At 47.1% G+C, this 21,323-nt stretch overlaps 1 protein-coding gene across 1 annotated transcript in view; it reads left to right on the top strand.

The window, feature by feature from the left end:
- LOC142557207 (uncharacterized) overlaps nt 1–21,323 on the top strand; it is a 90,443-nt gene that overhangs the window by 33,337 nt on the left and 35,783 nt on the right. The gene's annotated exons all lie outside the window — the stretch shown is intronic.

The following is a 21,323-nucleotide window of genomic DNA, read 5'->3' as shown; positions in this document are numbered from 1 at the left end:
ACGCAGTTATCGCAGCGATTGGCTTTTTCGATTAACATCGAGACACGGCGCGCATGCCTAGTCCGTTGTCAGTCGCGTCGGCAAGCGCCGCGACGACTTCCTGGCGATAGAATGTCATGTACGCAGAATGCGCACCTAAGTTAGAATTCACTTACCGTGGATGATTTGTTGTTATATCCAACGAATGATGAACGACTGTCGTGTTTTCGCGGCGACGCGAGATGGCTGACCCACGATCTCCCTTGGATGGCCTCCGTTGCTGCTCGCTGGACGGATCACCTTACTCCGGCGATGTGCTGTTCCGCGATGTTGAGCACGCACGCGGTGGAGCAACTCCTGGTGAAAAAGTAGAGTGCTCGCTCCACGTTCCTTTGAACTGTGGCTGTTTGTCCTCTTAGAAACAAAACGGTGTGTTCTTTGCTCAGCGTGCGGTAGTGATACGTCGTCATGTTCGGGGCCAGCCTCCTACAGTTGAAGCAGAAGCTTACGCTACGTTTTGTTCTCTATTGACGCAAGAGTAGAACGGGCATTGTACTCTTTCTCTCAGAAGGACATAGTGAAAAGCACATTTCACTCTTTCTCTGCTGATGGAGTGAACAATACATTTCACTCCACTCGACATTTTGCGAGAGTAAAACAATGCTTTGAAGAGTAAATCGGCCGCTTCACTCCTGCGATACTCTCTCTAATTTAATTTAGAGTTTACACGTGGATGTACTAAGGATACAATGAGTAAATTTGGAAGAGTGCCAGTTGTTGTGTGGCTACTGTGAACATGTCTCTCTTAGATATAATCCCGTCAACCTACAATTCTATTTTAGGACATGTTAACATCAAGGGAGGCTAACTAACATCCACTCTGCATAATTCAAATCTTGGTACTAATGCTTTATGTTCTCAAACAACATCGTGAATTTTGATTTTGTTTTTTTCGATACGCGCGAGGTTTAATGGATGATTCTCTGTTGGGTGAAGGTGCGATAAATATGTCGGCATGTTTCAACCTTTCGTATGATTGGAAATGGCGGGTGACGAGCTTCAGCAATTACTAGAGAACTCGAGGTAGCCTGCGGAACCCGAAGACACACTCGCAGCCCCCTTGTCAGTAAACGTTGAAGACATTGCTCAGAAATTTGCGATAAACCATGGAGAACAGGTTCCGAGTAAGCAATTTTTTGTTTTATGAGTGCGTTATGAACTTGTAGTAGTGAAGAGACTGAACCCTCATTCTTTCAAGAAATTTGGTACCCATCGCAGTGTTCGACCGTGTAGGCCAAGCTCTAACATACCAGCAAGGACGTGTATGTGACTTACAGTGTAGAGTGTTCTTTGAATGTCTAAGAATACCGCTACTGTTACATTTCCACCAATTCGTTCATGTTTGACGCATGTGACAATGTCTAATACTGCATCTGTCGAAAACCGGTCGTGTAGTTGGAAAATACATCTGTGTTCACACCAACATTGCAGTCTACTGTCTATCATCTTCTCCATCAGTTTGGAAAAACAGCTTGTGAGATTGACGGGTCGGTAGGAGTCAAGACAAAGGGGAGTCTTTCCTGGTTTCAGTACTGGAATTACACGAGCTAATTTCTATGAATCTAGAAAAGTCTCTCTTATTCATATATCATTAAATCTCCCCAAGAGAGCCATTCTTCCTGCTGGACTTTCTGGGCCTGCGATTGTCTTTGTACGGCACGACAGAAGAGCACATTTCAATTCATTTAAACTCAGTCAAGTTGAGGATGCTGTGACAAAGCACGCACGAACCTTCTGTTCTGCTAGTGTTGTCGAACTTGCAAATTGTAGGCAAGTAAACGGAATTCCTGGTCTGGATATAGGTTGACAGAATTCGTCAGCAACAGATGTTTCCGGAGTGCTTCGAGCTACGGCAAGGGCTCGGAAGGGATGGCTCTGGGTAACTGGACCACTAAAAGATCGGACAACTGACCATATTCTGGGAACTGGAGTAAACGGAGACAACGACGGGCAGTATTCTCGCCATCTTCTCGTACCTAATTTTTGTAAGCGTCTGCGCGAAGGTGGCTGCACTTTCTGTGCCATCTTGTAGTCATCCAGTTTTCGTGTGCTGTTGTTTGTTACACTTTATCGTTAACGAAGTTCAAGGCACTCAGCTTTCTTATAAACAAAGCGACACAATTAGTCTCAGCGCACATGTCCAATGATTGCGGATTGTTTAAAGCTTCTCATTAAATTCAAAGTCGTGTGAGGGAAAATGGACAAAGTTTTGGGCAAATGCCAGTCACTTCCTTGCAGGCTGAAACGCGTCCTATTTGCAGCACCACTAGACACTCCACCCACAGTTCTATCTAGTAATTTTACCCGCCGGGGTTGCTCAGTGGCTATGGTGTTGGGCTGCTGAGCACGAGGTCGCGGGATCGAATCCCGGCCACGGCGGCCGCATTTCGATGGGGGCGAAATGCGAAAACACCCGTGTGCTTAGATTTAGGTGCACGTTAAAGAACCCCAGGTGGTCAAAATTTCCGGAGTCCTCCACTACGGCGTGCCTCATAATCAGAAAGTGGTTTTGGCACGTAAAACCCCAAATATTATTATTATTATTATCTAGTAATTTTTGTAGTGCACTTGATGCCAGGGCGAAGAATAATAATAAAAAATAATGCTTATAGGTGTATAAACAGAGAAAAATGACACGTATCTGAATACATCTAAGGCTTTCATGTCTCTTGTATCACATCACGGCACATCCATTCTGCGAACTGGCCAGGAATGGGCACATACCCAGCTGCCCATATTCAGTTGCACATACCCAGCTGCACATACCCAGGGCCAAAGTCGACTGCACGGATAGGTTTCCATCGTAGTCACGTTGCTTGATTGGCCCAAACAGCAGCTAACGGAAAGTTGTCTATTGGGCCCCATACCAAGTAGCCCAAGTTGTCTACGTACACATCTGTAGCCGACCAGGGAGCGATGGCGGAAACGCCAAACACGGGGGGGAGTGGCAAAGAAAGCTTCGCTTCAAAAAAAAAAAAAATGTTCAGCGAATTTACTCCGCATCTTGCGGCGTCTAGCCCGGCATTCACCGAGGCGAAACGAGTTTCCTGCCTACGAAGATCGCAAGGTGGCTCTGTGAGCGGCTGTGGGGGAGTGCCTTTGGCGGCCGTTCTCGAGATACTCATTGCCAAGGACGAGCAGCTGTCACTCAACGCACCGGCCAGGTCGGCGCACCACGGACGCACGGTCCTTCCGAGTCGAAGGCCTTCGTTCGACCCGGTTGCGAGCAGCCGTCGGAAGTTGACGAATTAAACGTCAAGCTTCTCGGCACAGGAAAATCGCGGAAGTGTTCGAGATACGTCCGGAGCCTTTAGAATAAAACTAAACAAAAAGAATGCGCAAACGAAATGTATAAAAAATTGTTGCCTTTTGAAGACTAACGTGGGCGGGATGACCTTGCGTGCATACCTGTACTGCTACAGTGACCTCATTCTGGTTTTGAATAGTCTCGATGGAAGAACTGGCTAACAGGACGACGTTCATAGCGAATGTGACCTTACGGATGGATGGGCTGGTTCCGCTAGTCGAGGCACGTGAAGAATATTTGTGTTTTCGACGGAGTGTCCCTTGATCGAGTAACAGGGTTTGCAGAAAACTACAGCATCAGGAGGCTTATCTGCTTGCGCGCACATTCCTGTCGCTTTATGTTGGGAGCTTGGATTTCTTTTTCGTAAATTTGCGTCTCAGTGCTGAGTCCCCTGTGTAGTATTCTCAGTGCCGAAGTACTTTCGCTTACTTCAACCTTCTAGCTGCTGCACCTAAAAAAAGCTGCGACGTTGAACTCTCAGTTCCTCCAAACGGCATTGTCATCCTTCTGTATTGGTACGCAACTAAGCAGTTCCATAGTGCCGAATGGATGCTGCCGAAATTTACGACGTCACGGAGAACTGCATGTGGCGGAAACTACGTGATGACATCGGCTCTTGTCACTATTGTTCGCGCATTCTCCGCTAAACTCGAGACTCCCTTTTCCTGTGTTGCAAATGTAATTTACTAATTCAATTTAACCAATTCATCTTTAGTGTGTATCGTGCCATCTTAAGTTACTCACGGCGTCCAAGAGATGTAACCAGATACACTTGTGTGGTTTAGAACTGCCAGTTACCGTACATACGGTCCTCCATGGCAAGACGGAGTAAGAGATACAAAACGTTATTGTATCAATTAAGATTGGAAAAGAGAGAGAGAGTGTGACAGAGAGAAACAAGATGACATTGTGCTTTCGCAACCCGGCGAGACCGCAATATAGTCCAATACAATCTACACCCGACGGCAGTTGGGTGAATTGAAACGACTGCTCGCATATATTCTTGTCGTCTGCTCCGTTCACGCAGAAGTAAAAACTTGTCGGGAAATAGGGTGGTTGCCGTGAAAGCCGCAGTTCAACCGACTATCGTTGAGAAATTTGGTGGAAAAAGAAAGACAACTGGCAAACAAACGAAACACGACACATGAAATCTGTTTGGCTCATACCTCCACTTTCACCGCAAACCGTATCATTTTACTGCGTAGTTTTCCGCACTGTACGGTGAATCGCGAAAAGTACATTTGCTTCTCAATTTCCTCTCGTCCAAACTCCTCGCCCAAAATGATACGTTCTTGAACTTGCCCATGCCCAGACGGCCGAAATTGCAAGACTAATATATATATATATGTAAAGATTCAGACTGCCCGTAATGGACACTGACCGGATGGCAATGTACTCATATGGACGCAGTTCCTTGCAGGGTCTTGCGCTAGCGCTCCACGAAGCGGCCTAGCGGCTGCTTCCGCCTCCGCCAAGCAGTCACGACCGCAATGGCACGCCCTACGTCGGTGACAGCGAGGCGACGTTCAAGAAGCAAAACAAAAAAGAGAGAGAAAGAAAGAAAATTGCCGATGTAGTACGTCCAGAGAAACGAGGTACTGCAATAGACGGACGTCGGCCGGTGAAGTAAAACACAGCGAGAGACGGACAGCGAGAGAGAGGCAGAGAGAAGCGTCGTAACAAAAATAAGCAATACAAGGGAGGAGAGGTAGTCCGACGACTCTCTTCTGACCGGCGCTGATGCTACGGAGGTCGCCCAATTTTCGTTTTCTTTTTTTTTTTTCGATTTGCACATTTCGCGCTGCCACCACTTTTCTTTTATTGTCTGGTGGCCGCCATATGGAAACGGCTTTCGTCCGGGGTGCATCCGAGCGTTTCGGCAGCAGGACAGGGACCGCTCGGCGCGTGGTCTGTCGTGTGGTCGAGCGAAACGTCTGTTTTTCCCCTTGACTGAGCCTCACGACGCCGGGGCGGCAGACTCCGCTCGTCTGGTCGAGCTCAGGCAAACAAAGCTGTTAAGCGCCGAGCACAGACGTACGCATATGACGTCGAGGGGGAGGGCAAAAAAGACTAAAAAGGCATAAAGGCAGCGTGACATGGGGCACGCCAAGAACAGAATGACTGTACGAGGGCACGTGCATTAGGCGTTCCTTTTCTGCGTGCATGCAAGAACAACTCGTCGAGTGTGCTTCTTCGAAGGATCGTGCGCCATGCGACAGGGCAACAATATCCTGTACGAATTGTTGCGCTCACGGTTCAGTCTTTAGGGGGGCCTTCCCGTATTGGTGGCGGCTTGGATCTTGCGCGTGCCCGTATTTACGAGCCGCTTGGACGTCACGCTCCGTCGGAGCGGTCCGTTGTGCGTACCGGATCAACTTAGGACTTGCAGAATCTCGAACCACGTAGACCAACCACGTGGCGCATAGGCGTTATTGGACTCATGGGATTTCTCAAGATGAATTGCATCAGAACATTCGTAACTTAAGACTTACACACAACCTACAGGCATGATAGCGTCGAATTCTAATTTGGATACACGAGAAAACGTGATTCTGTTACGCGGAAACTCGAACACAAACCCCTTCTTCCAGCTACTGCTTGAGGTTCGGCGAGGCGGTGCACCAACTGCGGGATCGGCCCACGCAAGAGGCCGCGTTTCTCGAAAAAGCTCGCCTCCGTGAATAGCGTTCTCAGCCAGCGTTTTCCGGTAAACATTACGGGTACATAATGTGCAGTTGCCAGGAAGCGTGAGAAGCAGTCAGCGATCTTTGAATGCCACCGGGTTACACTCTAAAAAGCGAAGCTTAAGCGTGCCGCAATTTTTTTTTTTGTCAGTAAAATGTCATCGTGATTGAGATGACACCGCACCATAGGAACTGCACAAATTCTTCACGCTTTGCGTTGCCGTTCCAGCTTGAAAAGCTGTGCGCTCATCATACTAGGCCGTCTACGATGGCACAGTAATGACGTAGTATTATATACTTTGTCGCGTGGTCATCCTTTCCGTTGTTAGAACTACTGGACAAGCCTGTGTTTCTTGTCTCCTTCGGCTGTCGTGATCCAGTATTTTGCATGTGGGTGACTTGAGAATCACTCTTAGTATATTCCGTCGTGGGAATTGCCGGGTTGAATCAAGTGGGTTTGGGCATTCGTTTAAAAGCTCACCTCACTGCCGTCGAAACCACTTATATAACGAACACGCTTGCGCGTCGAGTGCGACACGATGTCTTAGATATCGTGTAGTTGTTCGACATAACGAAACTCGCCTTTAACGAACTTGAACTTTCGTGATGCACTGATTTTTTTTATCTCCGCTGGAAGAAAGACTCACGTACATAATACAATTCCTTTAGAACAAACTACACGTAGTATAAGTTGTAATTCCTTACAGTGCTTCGAAAACTGTTTCTCAGCTTCACTTAGAACGGCATCCTTGATGAGCTAGATTGCGTGGACATGTTCCAATCCAGTTCCCTTGGTTTAGGCAGAGCACCGGCGCAGCTGCATTTACAAAGAGCGTCCAAACAATGTCCAGTTCGTTATGAGGGAGTTATTTTCACTCGAGTTTCGTTCAGTCAGTTCCGCATGTTCGACACAGAGAATAGTTCGCTTTATGCGGGTTCGAATGTAGCCCAGTCCAGGTCACGCCTTCAAGCTCAGATTGGGAGACAACTTGTATATCGCAAGTCCAGATGCAAACACTTGACGTTTCATGAAACACAACGTTGCAAGGACCCAAGGCTAATAGCTACATATATAAAAACTGTCATGTTCTTTTCGAAGTGAGATATCCGCATATGAAAATCGATTTTAGAGCGTCTCTTTCCATTGCAGGTTGATCGTTCCCGCGATACCTTAAGCGCCGAAACACGATAAGAAACATTCTTGAAAATGGTGCCCGCCAAATACACGCAAAGTAGGCTTTGCGTAGGGAGCGGTTTTGCCTCGACCAAGAACCGTGCTGCAAAGAGACGATAGAGGAGCCGCGGCTCGCCTATTTTACCCCATTGGTGTCTCGCCATTCTTGTTTTTTTTTTTCTGAAAAACCTTCACACACAAAGCCGTGTAGCTTTGAAGCGGCATGAGCCCGTCATGGCAAACCGAAAACCACCAAGTTGTAAACTTGCTGCCATTCCTTTTTTTTTTTTCGCACAAAAGGAGCGAAAAAAAAAAGTTTTGCGCTTCGCAGTTGCCCTTTTATCTTCGGCCAGAGCAGCTGCAATACATCGTTGCGTGTTGGCCGGTAAACCGAAAATGGAGCTGCGGGACAACAAGAGTTGCGAGCGGGCGGATGGAGGTGTGTGTGTTTTTTTTTGGGGGGGGAAGGCGACACTCGGAATCGCTTCGTAGGGTTGCGCCACATTGAGGCTTTCTTTTCATTTATTACGGTTTTTTTTTCTCGCTAAACCGCGTGCTTGACTATTCGGCTTTCTATTTGGCTCTTGGCACGCAGTGCAGAATAGAGCATCAGGAGTACAAATGGCGGCGAAGCAGGAGCGCAGAGGCGTTACAGAAAACACCAAAAACGACGCAGCAACGCTGTTTGATCGTCTGTCTCGGTTTCGTCTGCCTGTAGCAATGCTAGACTTCTGCTTTCTTTCCTTTATTTCTTTTTTCATTTTTTCGAGGTGCGATAACTTAGGCCTATACAGAGGCACCCTTCGATTTGTTTTTCCCTTGCTTCGACTTCTTAACACCGAGTTCCAGGCCTATGGCTTCCTAAGATTTCACATATACGGGGAAAAAAAAAAAAAGCTTACTTTTTTGGTGAACCGTTCAGAGGCGAGCAAGCTACCCCGGCCTCCCCCAGGAAACGATTTACCAACCTCTACAATGACAAGCGCCCGGCGTGGAAGCCACACGAAGATATAAAAACAAATAAAATAAACGGAGTAAAGTTGGAGAAGCGAACGCGCACCTGCGCCGCCGAAGCAAAACGCGAGCGAGAGGTTTCAAAATGAGCGGGACGAAGATAGCCCGGAGGAAGCGAGCAACCGGCGTTCCGGGTCACATACATCGAGACGGCGGCAGAAGCCGGCCCGCTTATATGAGAGCTGTTTTGTTTGGGTGTTTGTTTTGCTCGTCTCGTTTACTCTGCTCAACCCCCCCCCCCTCCCTCTGCCCCTCCCCCTTACCCGATCACTACCTATCCTGCGGACGCCGCGTTTCTTCTCCCCGCACGAAATACCTGTTCCGCCGGGGAATTCTCGCCCAAACACGTCCTGACGCAATGGGGAGGTATACGTATACCGTATAAACCCGCGTTTCCTACTTTGTCCTGGATGCGCGTTTTATGCCTTGTTAATCGTCGCTGTTCGGTCCGCATTCGCTAACCCAACAGAACGGTGACTTCTTAGCCGCATTTCGGAGGACTGTACATTGTTTCGAATTCCTTTCGTTATTTTTTTTTCTCTTGAAGAATTGCGGGCATTGTTATAGTACGTCATGCGAAACGATGGCCGCTTCAGAGCACAAATACAAGGTTAAGCGTGTGCTTCCACATTTGGCGATGTTCCTCATTATTTTAATTTTTTTTGTTCAATTGCAGGCTATTGTTATAGTGCTCCAGAGCGCAAGGACAGGGTTTCTATAAGAAGTGGGAAAAGCTTGACCGTACGCGAATAGCGCGGCATTGTAGTCATTGATGCACGTTCAGCTGCATTGTGTTTTGGAAGATAAAGGTATGCAGACTACCCGCATTGAAATGCGGCACGCGAAACTATTTTTGAAAATCGCGCGCCGGGGCAGTTCGAGCTGCTTGTTCGGCAGCTCACATTCGCAGACGATGCCGGCAGCCTCAAAGGCACAGTGGGAAAGCGTATTTGTGTTGCATACTATATTTGTGCTTTATCGAATATGGAGTGCGCTTGCGCGAACTTGAATGCCGGAGCGTAGCAGGAAAGCACTGGTTTGCAACGACGCTTTTAAATACCGCGGTATTGTGGTGGCGGACCCGAGCTGGTACGATTCTGTGAAACCAGACGCAGCAACGGGAGTTTCGTAAGCTGACGGCGTTCTGGCTGCGTCGACGCTGTGAGTGCTTGGCGTTCCTCCAGAAATATGCGCCCGAGCAAACGCAGGAAGAAAATGATAAAGTATTGGCAGTTCTGCAACGGTCACGCTCTTTAAGAACTGCGGATTGTACACCCGCACTCAATGTAGCACGCAATAATGCTCTCGCGAAATAACTTTAGGCTGAGAACGCAGGAAATTTCGTTACAAAGAAGCGAATCTTTTTTTTTTTTTTAGGTATGAGTAAAAAATTCAAGTACACAGTTATTTGTCGTGCATTTGGAGAACGTTCGCCGACAGGAACGTCGCGCAGGACTCTGTGATAACGCTGGGTAATAATAATCAAGAAAAGAACTCGTGGCTTTACTGGTAACGCCACTCACATCTAAATCACTTCCTATCGAACCTGCGAGTTTATTTTGAGCTGAACGTAAGCTTACAATGGCGGATACGTGCTGTATCAGGGCTCCACAATTTCTGAACAATTTCAAGCAGCACGCTCAGCCACGATCGGTACCATTTGGTTTTCTCTTTCGCCCCACGGTAACCGTCTTTCTTTCTTTCTTTCTTTCTTTTGATATAAATCTGTATTATTTGTTTGTTTTGTCGTTTGTAATTTGACGTAGCAGAAATATTGTAGCCTTAATATGGAAGTGTACTGGCTCCCCAGGGGCCAAGGAGAACATTGACAGTAGAGAATCCTTGGAGGCCTTGCTCCAGAGCGAGGCTGAAAACCAGCGTCGAGCAATCCGCCTGGCCGTTGAGGCCTTGTAGACTCACCGTCCTCAACGCGCATGGACGGCTTCGTCCTCGCCCCCCCCCCCCCCCCTACCTGCGTGTAGGTTAAGAGGCGGGCACCCCAGTTCGGTGGAATAATAAAGTTTTCAATCAATCAATGTAACTGTGCCGTTAGGCACGCGTCAAGATTAGTACGTGTTGCCCCAGATGACTGAAACAAATTTCTTGCACTTTTGTTGTGAAAATCGCGCTACCGATGGAACGGCGGAACTGCTTCGGCGACTCTAATGCCAACGGAAGGATTGGTTTGAGTGAAAAACACGTTTCACTGATTCGTCATGACGTATCTGACTGATGGGAGAAATCATGCATCGCTTGAAGCGGACGTAGCTGGCAATGTGCCGAGAACAATTTGCGCGTGCCATTGACCCTCTCGCTGTAGGACGGAAGTCGTCTTTTGTGCGACAAGAGGGCAAAGATCTACTGCAGACTGTGTCTTCCAGCGAGAAAAGTTGGTGCATACAGCGCCATGGCCAGTCCTTGCACTCGCATCAGGCGCCGTGTTTGCATCGATCGAGGAAGTTTTCACGCCAGCAAACAAGCAAAAAGTAAGAAAGAAACAAAAATAACAGAAATCAAAGCGAAATAATATCGACGCAGACACGTCTTAGTTATGTTTTTAAATGTCAACTGCAGCGATATCTGATGAGATATTAGTTTCCGTCTCTTAAAAACGATTAGTAAATGACACAGAAGCAATTCCGGCAAGGACATGAGGCGAGCACTCATATAAATGTTGTGTTAAAAGAGTAGTCGGTAGCAGACGACTTAAAGCGTTGTGAATCAAAGGAAGAAGCAGCAATACAAATTACAAAAAATACTCCTTAGCAGACGACACGAACATCTAGCGGCTTGCGGCGCGGCTGCACTATGACGTCATTCGCTGAATCGCAGGTGGCTTGCTATTATCTGTCCCAATGTTGCTTTTTGTTTTCCTTTAATATGTATGAGAGCGTCCTCAAAGAGCACAAGCACGCAGCCTAGAATATAATGTGCGTCCCACGTAACTTGAGCCAAAATTGAAAACTAAGCAAGTGCCCGTAGCTGTACAGAACCGAGGTAATGTTTGCCTTCGCTTGGAGCGAATCGAACATTTTCTTTTGTATTTCGTCTAATTACGTGATTAGGTATCGATTAATACTCAGCTGTTGAATAATTATCTTCAGAGCAAAAGCGTCAAATGAGAAAATTGTAGACCATCGAAAATTTGCAGATCCAGCTTTCTGTTGCTCCATAAGCTCCAATTTTTTCCAAGCCTCAAAGAAAGCCCGCAAAATTGACCTTGTTCAGTCAATAGTGCTACTTACTAGCTCCACCGCTACGAAGTGCGATTGTACTAAGGTAGTGAATGCTGTGAGAACTAGGTAGTAACTGAAAAGAGACAGCATTTCTTTTTTTAAGAGTTGGCCGTAGTGGGATACTGGATTATTTTGACAACCTTTTTGAACTACCATCTGAATAAGAGTACGCTGGAGCTTTTAGCATTTCTCCCCCATCAAAATGCAGCCGGGAATCGAGCCAGGAACCTCGTGCTCGGCATCGAAACGACAATGCCACCACGGTGGGTTTAGCTAAAAAGAAATATCCCGCACGCGTCGAACACACGACGCTTAAGAGGAAGCTTTAGCTCGGGCCCAACTCCGACGCGGCCTACTCAAATACATGTAAAACGCAAAAAAACGTTTTTCTGAGATAGCGCCTGGGCCGATTTTAATGAAATTTGTTGCATTTGGTAGATAACGTTAAATTCTAGTGACTGTTGGGAGCGGAATATTGATTTATTGGTTCCGTTTAGCTAAAAACATTTTCAAATATTCGACAGTATGAGAAAAATAAAAGCACGAAGTTTACAAATTCATAGCTCCGCACCAAAAAAACAGATATCGCAGTTCTGTAAACGGCATCCATTAGATCATTCAAAATGGACAAATTCCATACGTCATTTTACATCTTACTTGAATATGTTACGTTGTTCTGCAAAAGCTGTATTTCCATATTATTAAATTTTTTGATACTCATGTGTTACATATCAATTTCGTCCGCTTTAAATGTACTATTAAATGCAATTCACGCACTTGTATTATCACTTTTCGTTGTCGAGTTACAGAGTTGTAAACTTGATAGTTTGGTCTTTCTGAAAATTTTCAATTTTTGCCAATTTTTTATAAAAAAATATTTACAACCTAACTCAACAATTCTAAACCAGCAGTCACTAGATCTTAAGCTTTTCTTTTAAATGCAACAAACCTCGTCAAATTTGGTGCAGTGGTTGCCAAGAAAAATGAATTCTCCTTTTACATGTATTTAGATAGGAGCACCCGAGCTTTAAGCTTCCTCTTAACAAGGGGAGAAGTTGACGGCACGATCGCTGGGAGTGTGAAGCACGCAGCCATTCGACGGACACAGTCCAAAAAAAAAAACGAAGCACCACGGCGCTTCCAACGCTTTGATGTTGAAAACAGCGTCACAATACGTCGCTGCCAGCACTGTTGCCGCCGCGTATACGTTCCTGGTATTCTGGTACTGAGTAAACTCCGGTGCGGTTAGTCCAATACCCCTGTCAAGCGGGCTAGTTAAGTGCACTTACGGAGAGTGCACTCGGTTCTAAGTGCGGTTTTTCAAATCTAAACGTCGCAAGCTGAGTGTGCTCGCAGAAGAGTGCACTCCGGTCGGAGTGCGTTCACGAGACGCACTTCGCTGGTCGAGTACGTACGTAGCCTCGCCGCCAGCCGTTTCGACGGTACAAAATGTAATGCATAGAAAAAGGGCACATACGTTAATTCTAGCTGTTGAACAGCTTTTAACGATATAATCAGAGCATAAGTCGCTGATATTCTGTTCCAGCAGGATCAAATGCCGCCTCGTCGCACGCCGCCATCTTGTTCTGGATGGGCTAGGCATTCGTCTTGGTCGGCCTTGACTTGCAACACTCATGATAAAAATACTATCGTTTTTTGTTGAGTAAATATAGATTACAATTGTTTTTTTTTATTTACAATGAAACTAAAACAATCGCTTTTTAGATGTTTTTTATCTTAATCCACATCTTCAAAAAACATGCTTTTAGTCTGTCGCCATTTTTTCAGTGCGAGTGCATCTGTTTTTCCGTTAAGCACCGCGCAGCCTAAAGTGTCACTGAAGTGCCCGATGTGCACTCCTTGGAAGTGCACTTAACTTGCCCGCTTGAGAGGGGTATAAGCTGAGTAATTAGAATCCTCTCGTTTCTTCTTATCGTTCCCTTAGACGGCCCTCGTGCTTATTGAAGGAAAGTTTGCATTCACAAACTGCGCATATTAACACAACAGCGTTAAGGGCCCCTCGCGTCGCAAAAGAAGTCGGTGCAAAAGTGTCGGTGTCTTGCGTCGGACGTCGTTTCACGAACAAATCATTCCAGACGACAACCACGCCGGCCCTCCGCGGGGTGCAGAGGCGTTACTGAATTAATTGAATTCCTCGAAGTAAAATGCGTAGAAAAATCGTAAAGTACGACCTGAACACACCCTACAGACGTGATAGCGTCGGACTGTACCTTTAAAACACCAGAAAACATAATTCTGTTATGCAGAAACACAAACGCTTTTACCAGCGTTTCTCCCATTCACAGAGCGGCGCAGCCCGCTTGGTTCCTTGCAACATCATCCAGAAGGCGCAAGAAAGCTGCCTTTGCCGGGACAAGCATATGCGGATTTTTGAATGTTATCGCGTTCCACTCTTAAAGGCGAAGCTTAAGCACCCGTAAAATTTTTTTGAAGCATTTATCTGTTTTCATTCGGATGCACACTTCCTCGCAGTAACCTACAAATTAACTTTGTGCCTCAAAACATGGCTATACGCGTCAGCCAGAAGGTGGACAATGTCGTTTCTGTCAACATTCGTCAAAAAAAAGCTGCTACGTGCTTAGGCTGTGTCCCACTGACCGCGTTTGGGCAGACTCCTGCTGCTGCTGCAGAAGCCAGATTCCCGGACTTGCATATTTTTCAAGCGCGCCTCTGAACCTCCGCTCAGGTCCGCTTTAATCGTCGCCAGGTACACACTGAAACGAGTTCCGAATGTTTTAACTTCTATCACAAAGTGAAACAGCCGGGCCGTTAGAGAACGACGACCTCTATGTTTCTTTCCGGTTCGCGTAACGGCGAGAGAAAGAAAAAAAGAAACTAAAAAGGACAAGAGCGACATCCACACCGCGCAAGAAGTGTCTGCGCCGCAGTCCGATTCCACTATCTGGTCTGGCCTTGACACTGCGGCAATCTCGACGTTTCATCTAAAGGTGGGCAGCGTCGGGGGCCTGTCCTCCCGCGGTATACGCGGAATTCTCACGCGAGGCACGTCGCAAGGTTGTGGCTTCTTTCCCGGCTATTAAGATATCTCCTTCCTGAGTCGGTCTGTTTGCCGTCTCCGCTTTACTTCGGCTTCCTCTTCAGGTTGTAGCGCTACATACACGGTGCGCGTCGGCACAGCGGGCTGCACGAAAGCTCGCGCAAAGCTTATTACGCACGCCATACCTGGAGCGCATAGCATTTCAGTCTGCATGCTTTTAAACGTCGGTCCTTGTGTTCACGAGTAGAAAAGAGATGCAGTAATGGAGCACAGCCTCAATATTGTGCGCTCTAGGTAACACATGTGGTTCGTGATGCCAGTTATGTTTTTGTGTTAGTTCTTCTCACATTGGCATCGCGCATTTGCATTGCTATTGCTTAGGCGTGCCGAATCTCGGTTTTCTCGTTATGCGTAGCTGCGTTGTGACAATAGACCTCGTTTGATGCAATGTAAACATCGTTAGATTGCACCAGTCATAGAGACAACGAGTTTTATTACGGCATCGCGATGTTCGTGCAGCACAGTGGTACAGCGTTGACTCTAACCACTCGCCATGATTTTGCGAGAGTGGTCGCTCTTCCGGCACGTTATAACACAACTGAACCACCAAAAGTCATTTACCTGTAATATACACATTGAAATCCGCGCAGATTCGCTCATACATGGATGCTAACTAGAGTCAAACATAAAACTAAAAAATATAGATTGTGTGGTTTTATGCGCCAAAACCACGACCTGATTATGGAGAGCGCCGTAGTGGGGGACTCCAAAGTTTGGACCACCTGGGGTTCTTTAACCTGCAACTGAATCGAAGTACACCGGTGTTTCAACGTTCAGCCCCCATCGAAATGCAACCGCCGTGGGTGGGATGCGGTTCCGCGACCTGGTGCTTAGTAGCCCACCACCATAGCCACTAAGTAGCCGCGGCAGGTTAGAACACACAAATGACCAGGTTGTGCTAACTTATAAACAATGCAAACAGCTGCATTCAGGGCACTGGACGCGATAGTCTAAGCCGCAGCCGATCTCAAAGGCCATGCTGCGTTTCTTATACTAAAAAACAGAGTGGCGCTGCGCTGCTGTTGCATGCATGGATATACGCCTAGATTTGTTGACTTCGGATTGGCAACGTTTTCGGAAAGCAAAGACACCTTGATGGCGTGCCTGGCTACCACCGTTCCGTGTGTCACAATGGTTGATCCTCTTCAAGAACATTACGTAAACTGGTGTTTTTCTCCACAATATTGCACACACGCACACGCCAAAAACACTTTATACTCGATCATGAAAACCTATATTTGGATGCACAATTATACAAAATGCGAAAAGCACCGGCATACCTCTAAAGATGGCGGACAGACGACGAAGCCTGCGCTCACTGTGCTGTGCTGTGAGACAGTTTGTCGTCTGATCTTGCTGTTGCACCCGCGCTTGCAAACTGTAGATGAGTAAAGTTTATTGAACGATGCATTACGGCGGAATCAGAACCTCTAGTGAAGGTGATTTTATATTAAGAAACCTTTCCCGTGCGAAGCCACCTCCGAGACAAAGCCTCGCGCAGCCCCACCCCGACATTTTCAAGGCGGCAACACGTCCGTTAAGAAAGTCCTCTAGACGGTGGCGCCAAATTTCCCTCTAGGTAATACTGCAATGAAATCTGTAGGTGAGTCTTGTCTAATAAATGTACAAAATTCCAGCTGGGCAGTATTGGATCTTGCAGTTGAGTGCGGGAGGTGGCCGACATCGAGTAGTATTTTGAGATGAAACTGAAGGTTTATTTAGATTATTTACATTAATAACACAAAGTAATTAACAGTCATAAAGTCAGACGGCCGGCTGCAGATTGGACGCTGCGGCCCGTGGCAAGAAAAACGAAAAAATGCATTAATGAAGGAGTGCATGCATCTGCTTCCCGTCTCTCGCTTTTAACCTCTTAGGTCTTCGGGGTCACGTTATTTTGGGTCAATCGTCGAGCCCGCTCAGGTGTCGTCATTTTCCTCAAATGGTAGGCCTCCGTGCAAATGCCGTCCCATTCAGCAGATGGGGTTCCTCAAAGGGCTCCACTGTTGGACGGGTGACATGTCACCGGCGTTGCCTCCTGGTCTGCAAGCGCTCAGCTGGAGGAGTCGGGTGGTTCTTCGAACGACCTTTCAGAGCTGCAAAAGAGCTTTTTTCGGGACCAAGATCAACTACCTGGAACCACGCCAGGCTCCCGTTGCACTTTCGGGAAGAGTCAAGCAGGGGAGGAGACAATAGCTTGACGCGCCGCGCACGAGATGGGGATCGCCAACTCGTCTGGCAGGACCGGGAACGTGTTAGACACGCTTCTGCGTACCTTGATTGGAATGCGACGGCGATTGGATGTGGTAGGGGAACTCGAGTGATGCCAGGAAAAGGGTCGGTATATAACAGCGGGAAATAAACAAATGCATAATCAGTTGACCGAGTCTGCTAATAAGTAAAGGACGCACGCTGTGATACTAAATTCAAGAGTTTTAGCTTGTCCCTAAACGACCACTGACCATTAAAACTAGCGAATGAGCCTAAGGAGGCTATTCGCTATCATAAGTGAATTCTACTTCCCGTAGAAAGCCTTACCAGGTAGACTAATATTTCTTTCCTGCGCATCTTCACGTGTGAAGAAACGTTTCATCCGATGCAAACCCGAGTGTTCAAGAAGGGAAAAAGCTCCCCAGATGTATCTTTAATTCGTTTGTCCACGTTGTTGTTTTTTTGTCCTTTTCTTGGCGAACATCCGATCCCACCCGCAGGAATGCCGCAAACACGCGATCACAATGGGTGCCTTATTATTCGCACCGTTAGACGAGCGTTATACTGCCGCCCTTGCGCGAATATATATTACCGTAACATACACTCGTGCAAATAAGGACCACACTGCTTTATCGCAATTTCGAAGAGGTGCGGCCCTTACACGGGGCGAAGTGTTCTTGAGTTCTAGTTTTCCGGCCGTGTGGGATCGCCTTGATCTCTTCGTACAAAGAAAGCGATGTGAACGCCATTGTTTCCGTAGCCACCTCTTGTTCTTACGATCTCCTCTTTCTGCATGGACCACCGGGTGCCCTATATATATTTTTTTTGTCGACGCCAATGCTGTGGCCTACTGCACGTCAACCACGCTTCTCACCGTATGCGCCGCAACTTTTACCCTGCACGCAACACAGTACGCTGTCAGACTTTCTTCTACAGTAGCTTCGCACAAAGATACGGCTGGCCGGACCATAACCCTAATTGGGGTACGCGCTTCCCCTTTTTTCCCCAAATGTTCTGACTTTAAAGCGAAACTTTCTTCGCCTGCTTTCCCCGGGTTTGTCGTGACTGCCTGTTCGGTCGGTTGCTATCTCGGCGGATATGTTCGCCGACATTTATGCAAACACTATATGAAAGTATACGCAAAGTGGTTTACGTAATCCCGATATAACAGAATCTGTGAATCTCGCTCGATACCGTGTACTTCTCTGCACACACACCTGCCATCCCCACTTTTTCCTTGACAAGCATCATACATCGCTTTCTTCCGTGTGATATCACTACTGATACGTTTCCCTCTGTGCATCCGCTTGTTGTGGAGTTTCATTTTTACAGCGAAGCTGTTAACGGCTAGTTGCCCCAGGATCGTGTCCATAAGTAGCCACAACACTATCATCATCAGGGATTGGCTCCAGCGTCGTCGTCTTCTTTCCCAGCTGGCTCGTTGGCGCCTCTCAGCGCGAACGCGCTTGTGCCACTGCTCCCGCGTTTGCCGCCGTAATTATTTAATTAATTAAGAAGCACAAAGACGTAACCCATTTTACAGCGAATTGCAGCGAAGCTGTTAGGGGCTTGTTCCCCCCGGATCATGGCTGTGTGTGGACACAAAACTCCCCATACGTGGGATGATCCTGAAGATTGTGCAATACTGGGTCGACCAGCGGCGGAGGTGAAATAGGCGTTAAGCACTGCCCATACATGGGCCGATACCGAAAATTGTGCAATGCCGGGCCGACCTGTGGCGGCGGCGCAGTTCGCCAGTAAAGTGCCCACATACGCAGCTTCGCTGGTCATCCTTCTTCACAGAGTGGAAGCGCACAGTGTTCCTTTCTTTTTCCTATGCCTTGCGAGCGATGCGGTGCATAAGCGTGAAAATTGCTTGAGGATGAAACTGTTACCTTTGTGGTGAATAAATATAAACATTCCACAGTGAAATCGCACGTTGCACAGCATGAAAGGAAACAACCTTGAACACATCGCTGTAAGCTGTAAAGATTTAATTAACCATCTCACTAAAGCTTCGCTTACCAAAGATTCCAACGTGGGCGTTGGATTTGCATATATGTATTGTCGAAGACATCCGGCCAACGGCAACGGCACTTATGGGGTTGAATTCACAAAGCATTTCTTTCATATCGCCAATGGTCGCCGGGAATGTTGGTGAAAGCTTAGTTATGAGTGACGCTGTTTCTTGTTCTGGTATTCCTTCATTTTCTTTCGCCTCCGTATCATGCCAGAACACCAAATCCAAAACATTCTTTTCTCGCCGTAACCACCTGACGACGCAGTGTGAACGGGTCATTAGAGACTTAGCAATATACTACCATGGCTCCGAACATGGTGCGATTTCTATTTATCGGATGGCGCTATTGCATTTAACGGTGGTCGTATGCAGTAGATGCGGCTCGCTCGAGGACATGAGTGTGTGGCGGCGTCATGACCATTTCTCGAGCGTCCGCATCAAATGCCTTAAAAGTTGTGCATTTCTGCACAGTTCGGGCTCTTTCTGGAGAGCGCCTTCAACAATTTAGGCTTGCGGGAATTAACTGGAGTAGGTGTATGAGCGTGACACTTAGTGAAACTTTTTTTTTACAAATGTTCGCACTCCAAAGTGGATGCGCAGGCTTTACACGAGTAAATACGGTAACCACTTATTGGCTCCTAATGCTCCATTTGTGCTATTTGACAAAACACTATTCCATTTACGTAGTGTAACCTAACTGCGGAAACTTGCTAACGTTGAGAATATTGTAGGATGTAAAGGTCGTTTTATATTTAAAGTAAACATGGTCTGCTCCATATCGAAATCTATCTGAAAGTCATGATATTTGATTCGATTAGTGTCCAGAACGGATAAGCTTGTATTCGATACGGCCACTAAAATCACTATTCGCAAGGCCCCGAGAAGTTTGCTAAACGCGGCTGGGTGCTCAATGCGCCATCACATCGCTCCTTGGCGTTTCGGTGAGTACGGCGATAGGTCCCGATTTCTTTTTGTCTGCTCGTCACTAACGAGAATTTAGCTATTAGATTAATAGACACAGGCGTAGGGCAGAATAACTTCTTACAGCTTCTTCAGAATCTAGAGGTCGAAAAAATTTGGAAGATATTCACTCAAAAGCATCACTTGTAGGCTCGAGCCACAAAGAATGTTTCGCGAAATCTCATGCGGGCGTCATTGTAAGGCGTGCTGCATCTGAATAAACAGTCCACCATTTTTGAGCAGATTCCGACAGATTGATCGCACGCTTGCCTTATATTCTATTTTATGCTCATGCCACAGTTGTAAGCGTGCCTACGGGTGAATAAATTTCCTTGTCAACTTACCTGGCAAGAAAGACGAGGGTTCATCAAAAGGGAAGCCCGCCGAATTTCAGTAATGTTCCCCGCTTTACAAACACTATTCTGGAAGTTGGTTTAACAGGACATCCCCTACATTGAACCAACTTGAAAGCATGTTTTTTCCCCCTTAACCAGTGTTGACTCATAGGGCACGCGACTAGAAGTATCTTGGTGCTGCACGTTCGCTATTGCCGCAGCGAAGCGCCTATTCGTGGTTCGGTTGTGGTTGCCTCGACGAACGGCCTATACAAAACAACGTATCCGAGACGATCAGTTGAGATAGCCAAAAAGACAATGCAGGCTAACAGGAGCGCGGTGATAAGCAAGCCAGAAAGAATCTGTCTTCCTCGCTCACCGTGAAGCCAGTGCAATGAGATTTGTAGGCGATGTGGGGCGTATGAAGGGTGATGTGTATGCTAGGTGGGTATGGGATAATGAGGTACCTATAGTAGCAAAATAAAAAAATATGTTCCTCAAATGCCCTTGGCGGATATATGGACGACTGTACAGTGCGTTTTACTGAAATCATTCGACGCAGCAAACAAAGTGGGTTGAAGATCCTCAGATTTAGGAGGTACGTGTCGGAGAAAGTTCAACGTTGTGGGCGTATGGTGCGCGCCGTGGGAAATTTCCCGATCGCCGTTGCAGCGTTTGAAATGCTTCTTCAGGTAATGAATTATTTTTCACGAATGTCGCAGTAAGCGAAGCACTAACGCCACCCCCTACGTCGCTCAGCTATCGGCGGCCGTCAGCGAATGTCTCGGTTAAATGAAAGTATACACTTGGATTTTCGCCACCGTCGTTAGTTCAGAGTAAACCAGGCGAGCAAACTCACGAACGTCGCTGCGCCCTGCCCGTCTGCGAATCTAAATGCTCCATGACAACAGCTGCTTATTACTGGGCGCCACTTCTAAGATGAGGCGCACTTTCGACATGGCTTGAGTCTCTTCATTATCGTTTAGCACCACACAAAAACTGCGGCCGAATTTCGCGAAGTCGTCACCAGTGACTGAAGTGAGTGCCTCGGCCGCAACAACGAATCGGGCAGAGAGACTTTTAGCATGTCCGCCATTCCGGCAAACGGGGGTGGTTTGGGGCGGATTGCCGGATGGGCGGGGACGTAAACGTGAGGGGCCGGAGCGGTGCAGCTGCCTGGTGGCATAGAGTCCAACCAGACAAACACAGAGCTAAAATTGCAGTAACCCACTATATCCTGCTTCGCTGCAGGTGCAAATTTTCG

This window comes from Dermacentor variabilis, chromosome 9, assembly GCF_050947875.1.
Source record: "Dermacentor variabilis isolate Ectoservices chromosome 9, ASM5094787v1, whole genome shotgun sequence".
In the NCBI taxonomy this organism is placed as follows: domain Eukaryota; kingdom Metazoa; phylum Arthropoda; class Arachnida; order Ixodida; family Ixodidae; genus Dermacentor; species Dermacentor variabilis.
This window is presented reverse-complemented; position numbering and strand designations above follow the sequence as displayed.